Raw genomic sequence first — 6,295 nt, 5'->3', positions numbered from 1 at the left:
TTACATTATTATCATTTCCAGAACTATTCTTAATTAACATGTTTTTTAATGTACAATTATATTTAAACACTACAGAAATGTCTAGTTTTTTCAAAAGGGGTATAACATCTAAAAAAAAAACATGAAATGGCAAACAAAGCATATTATTAATTGTTTCCTTTCTCTCTAATTGGACACTATAAAATGTTTTCTTAGCCTTATTCATACATTTTTCTAAGAAATATTTAGGATAACAAAGATCTGTTGCAATTTTTTCTATTTTAGTGAACTCCTCCTCAATGTAATCTGGGCTACAAATTCTCAATGCCCTAAGGTACATGAGGAAAAAACTGAATGCTTATATTTTTTAGAGTGACCAGAGTAAAAATGTACATATGAAAATTATTTGTAGGCTTTCTATATATGGAAAACTTAAATTTATCTGTTTCTCTAACTATTAAAACGTCTAAAAATGGGATACGGTTATTTTCTTCATTTTCTATAGTGAATTTTATTGATGGTACTAATGAATTAATGATTGAAACAAAGCCCTCAAGATTAAAATTTTCTTCTAAAATACCTAGAACATCATCAACATATCGATACCACACAATTTGGGAAGACCACACTGAAGGGATTAATCTAGATTCAAAAAATTCCATATATATGTTGGATAAAAGTGGGGACAAAGGATTACCCATAGCCATACCAAAAACCTGTTCATAGAAATCTCCATTAAAACTAAATTTACACTTTTTAATGCACAAACAAATAAGCTCAATATTAACCCATACTATTATTGAGTTTATTTGTTTGTGCATTAAAAAGTGTAAATTTAGTTTTAATGGAGATTTCTATGAACAGGTTTTTGGTATGGCTATGGGTAATCCTTTGTCCCCACTTTTATCCAACATATATATGGAATTTTTTGAATCTAGATTAATCCCTTCAGTGTGGTCTTCCCAAATTGTGTGGTATCGATATGTTGATGATGTTCTAGGTATTTTAGAAGAAAATTTTAATCTTGAGGGCTTTGTTTCAATCATTAATTCATTAGTACCATCAATAAAATTCACTATAGAAAATGAAGAAAATAACCGTATCCCATTTTTAGACGTTTTAATAGTTAGAGAAACAGATAAATTTAAGTTTTCCATATATAGAAAGCCTACAAATAATTTTTCATATGTACATTTTTACTCTGGTCACTCTAAAAATATTAAGCATTCAGTTTTTTCCTCCATGTACCTTAGGGCATTGAGAATTTGTAGCCCAGATTACATTGAGGAGGAGTTCACTAAAATAGAAAAAATTGCAACAGATCTTTGTTATCCTAAATATTTCTTAGAAAAATGTATGAATAAGGCTAAGAAAACATTTTATAGTGTCCAATTAGAGGAAAGGAAACAATTAATAATATCTTTGTTTGCCATTTCATGTTTGTTTTTTAGATGTTATACCCCTTTTGAAAAAACTAGACATTTCTGTAGTGTTTAAATATAATTGTACATTAAAAAACATGTTAATTAAGAATAGTTCTGGAAATGATAATAATGTAATATATAGCATTCCTTGTTCAGAGTGTAACCTATTTTATGTTGGCCAACATCAAAAAGTATACCAGTCAGATTAAAACAACATCAGGTGGCCGTCTCCAGGGGTTCTCTTAATAATGCCTTGGCCTCCCACTGGTTAGGGTCAAGTCACAGAATTGGTTGGTCAAAGACGAAAAAGTAATCCATGTAAATGACTATTTCCAAAGGAATATTGTTGAATCATTTTTAATCTCCTGTACTCAAGGTAGAAATTTGAATCTAAGCCCAGGTCAGTTTTCCGTTAATCCAGTATTATCCTTTTATCTAAAATCTGACTTCTCCGGAATTATTAAGAAACTGACAGCTGTTGGATCCCCTTCTCCAGTATAAATACGATGTCTTTGTATATGTATTCTCATTGCTGAGTTTGATAATGTCCTGAGTGGATGAAAAGTACTAACTCCAATCAAGTCTTTTTCATTTTTCCTTTCGTGGCTATAATACATTTTATATTCATCACGTGTCAGCTTTCGTGATTTCTACACACACACACACACATATATATAGTATATATATATATAAGTCAGTCTCTAGGACATTGTCCTGCTTGATAAGGTAATGTCACTGTCCCTTGCCTCTGCCATTCATGAGAGGCTTTTAAACCTTTATTATTATTATTATTATTATTACTATCCAAGCTACAACCCTAGTTGGAAAAGCAAGATGCTATAAGCCAGGGGCTCCAACAGGGAAAAATAGCTCAGTGAGGAAAGGAAATAAGGAAATAAATAAATGAAGAGAACAAATTAACAATAAATCATTCTAAAATAAGAAACAACGTCAAAACAGACAATGTCATATAATAAACTATCAACAACATCAAAAACAAATATGTCATAAATAAACTATAAAAAGACTATGTCTGCCTGGTCAACAAAAAAGCATTTGCTCCAACTTTGAACTTTTGAAGTTCTACTGATTCAACCACCCGATTAGGAAGATCATTCCACAACTTGGTCACAGCTGGAATAAAACTTCTAGAGTACTGCGTAGTATTGAGCCTAGTGATGGAGAAGGCCTGGCTATTAGAATTAACTGCCTGCCTAGTATTACAAACAGGATAGAATTGTCCAGGGAGATCTGAATGTAAAGGATGGTCAGAGTTGTGAAAAATCTTATGCAACATACATAATGAACTAATTGAACGACGGTGCCAGAGATTAATATCTAGATCAGGAATAAGAAATTTAATAGACCGTAAGTCTAACTAGTTAGATGGATTTTTCACTGTGAGTTATATCAACCATGGTAGGTATTCCATATCATGTTTCTTTATTGGGTAAATGTCTTTGTAGTAGTTCTATCCCTGTTGAATATCCCTCAATTTGCAAAAATCTAATGTAATATAAACTTTTCAAAGGTCTTCTGGCAAAACATCTGAATAGGTAAGCTTTAAGGAATCATTTGTTCCGATGTAGGTTAAAGTTCCAGGGTCTTAGAAAAGGCGGGTTCTTCTCCCTGCTCATGAATCTATCATAGCCAATGGTCGGATGACCCCTATTAGGCTTTGTTTGATCAATTGCTGATTAAAAACGAGCGTGAAATGATTTTATTTGTGTCATTGAATGATTATTCATCAATGAACCACAATTAGACTGTGCTATTTCTAATAATCTCACAACAAAAAGCACCATAATACGTATTCTCTACCTTATTTTTTTCAAATTGAATAACTATCTCCTACTCTAAGTCCGAATATAATCTCTGTTCTATTATTGGCAGTTCATTCCCCTTTCATTTTTTTCTACAGTGTACACAGTACTTCATTGGGGTTTGTATGATTCTCTCATACGCATTGATATATCATTTTGTTCTTTATCCTGCTGCTCTTAAGTGGATTTTATTCTAGTTTTTAGTTACTTCTCTTGTAGTTTACTTATTTCCTCTCCTCACTAGGCTATTTTCCCTGTTGGAGCCCTCGGGCTTATAGCATTCGGCTTTTCCAATTATGGTTGTAGCTAAGCAAGTAATAATATAATAATAATAATAATAATTATAATAATAATAATAATAATAATAATAGAGGTAAACTCATATTTTTGGCTATTAATAAGTTTATTCTAGTTGCTATATCAATCTCTTTTGTCCTTGTGTATTGTAATTCATAAGGTTTGATCTCTTTCGTACTATCATGCTTTGGCTGTTAGATTTTTTTTTTTTAACAATGTGTATTAAATGGGTTTTGTTCACTGCTTTTAACCCTGAAAGAGTAATAGGAGATCTCTCGAATACTTGGTAAATTAGCCAATTACTTCAAAATGTTGAAGTTTTACTTTCGTTTGCTTACATTCTAAAGCATAAGCTTTCTAAATTTGAAAATTACATGCATTATATTTATATATAATATATATATATATATATATATATATGTATGTATATACATAATATATATATATATATATATAATCATAGATATAGCCATCTATGAACACGTATATTTCCACATACATATACGTAGACATGCATATATATATGTATATATATATATATATATATATGTGTGTGTGTGTGTGTGAGTGTATACAAATAAATGTATGATCGTAAATAAAATATAAATATATATATATATATATATACATATATATATATATATATATATATATTTGCATATATATATGTATATATTTATATATATTTATATTTATATTTATATTTATATATATATATATATATATATACATATAAATATATATATATATATATATATATACAAAAAGACTATCATCGGGTAAATATAATTCCACACACCTCAATGCATTCATTTATAGGTCTTTTCAAAATCGTCTTACCTGCTATTTATACTACATGGACTGGCTCATAGCATATGTAGTATACATTTCATGTCTTTCCATTTATTCATGTTTCTATTATATGCTCCATTAAATACCAAAGCTAGTAAAGATTGTATTTCCATATCACAAATGTTCTATCAACTCATGTAATCTCGTTTGTATCTCTTACAATATATATATATATATATATATATATGTATATATATATATATATATATATACAGTATATAAATATATATATATATATATATATATAGAATATATATATATATATATATATATATGTACATATATATATATTCATTAATTTTCTTGATTGAAACTTGGTATTTATTTTATTTCATTTATTCTGTTTTATATTTTCTAGCAACCTTGAACAATTTTTCGACCCTATAATATATTTCTTTAAATGGTAGTATATAATTTCTTTTAAGAAAATTTTTTATGCTTATTGTAAGATTTATTGCATAAATTTATTGAAATATTTGAATATATGAAGAGACACAACAGGATAAAACAAATTTATTTTAGTAATAAATCATCATTTACAATCAATATGACATCAAACATAGGCAAAGGTCTCTGAAAGCTTTTGTATATAATGCACAATCATTTCAGTGAAAGTAGGGAATTACATGTTCAGAGAATATGCAATTCATGTCTTTTATCCTCGGGTATATTTTTGAAACAAATTAAATATAGGATACTTTAACAAGTCAGAAATTTTAAGACATTCTTTATTGATGTGTATATATGTATATATTCATACAAACATACACACACACACACACACACACATATATATATATATATATATATATATATGTGTGTGTGTGTGTGTGTGTGTGTATAATTACGTACAGTATATGTATATATAATAATATATATAGTATATACAAATACACACACACACACACACACACATATATATATATATATATAATTCAAATAAGCCATATATATTTTTGATACATTAATGTCTGGATTCTCTTAACGACCTCGGGATCAGAGCCCCAGGCGAAATCACACAAAGACAAGAGCTTGACTCCGGCCGGGAATCGAACCCTGGTCGGCAAGCTTGTACAGACAGTGACTAACCCACTTGGCCAAGTGGGTTAGTCACTGTCTGTACAAGCTTGCCGACCAGGGTTCGATTCCCGGCCGGAAACAAGCTCTTGTCTTTGTGTGATTTCGCCTGGGGCTCTGATCCCGAGGTCGTTAAGAGAATCCAGACATTAATGTATCAAAAATATATATGGCTTATTTGAATATGAAAAACACGTACAAAATGTGCAAAATTTATCATATATATATATATATATATATATATGGCTAATTACGTATATATATATATATATATATACATATATATGTATATATATATATATATATATGATTACGTATAGCATATACATATATATATATATATATATATATGTATATGTGTGTGTATGTATATACATACATATATATATATATATATATATTTATATATATGTATATATATACATATATATACATATATATATCTATATATATATATATATATATTTATATATATTTATATATATATATTATATATATACATATATATATATATATATATATATATTTATATATATATGTGTGTATACAGCTATATGTATATATAATATATATATGTATGTGTATATGCATACATGCATATATACATATATATATATATATATATATATACACTAGAAAAATATGCATTTAATCTGTTTTATAAGAGTTTGTTAGACATCAATTGTATAAAACATGTAAGAAACTTTTACCATTAGAGTTTCATAGGTAGTATGTTGGCAAAGGCACCAGCCACCCGTTGAGATACTACTTTCAGGAGTCATTGGGTCATTTGACTGGCCAAATAGTACTATATTGGATCTTTCTCTGGTCACGGCTCAATTT

At 28.3% G+C, this 6,295-nt stretch overlaps 1 protein-coding gene across 1 annotated transcript in view; it reads right to left on the bottom strand.

Moving 5' to 3' along the window:
* Nucleotides 1–6,104: 6,104 nt before the first annotated feature.
* Nucleotides 6,105–6,295, bottom strand: part of LOC137641634 (uncharacterized) — a 16,911-nt gene continuing 16,720 nt past the window's right edge. Inside the window, exon 2 of the mRNA XM_068374375.1 lies at nt 6,105–6,295. This exon is cut by the window's right edge and continues 2,740 nt beyond it. The gene's annotated coding sequence lies outside the window, so the exon portion shown is untranslated.

This window comes from Palaemon carinicauda, chromosome 1, assembly GCF_036898095.1.
Source record: "Palaemon carinicauda isolate YSFRI2023 chromosome 1, ASM3689809v2, whole genome shotgun sequence".
NCBI lineage: Eukaryota > Metazoa > Arthropoda > Malacostraca > Decapoda > Palaemonidae > Palaemon > Palaemon carinicauda.
This window is presented reverse-complemented; position numbering and strand designations above follow the sequence as displayed.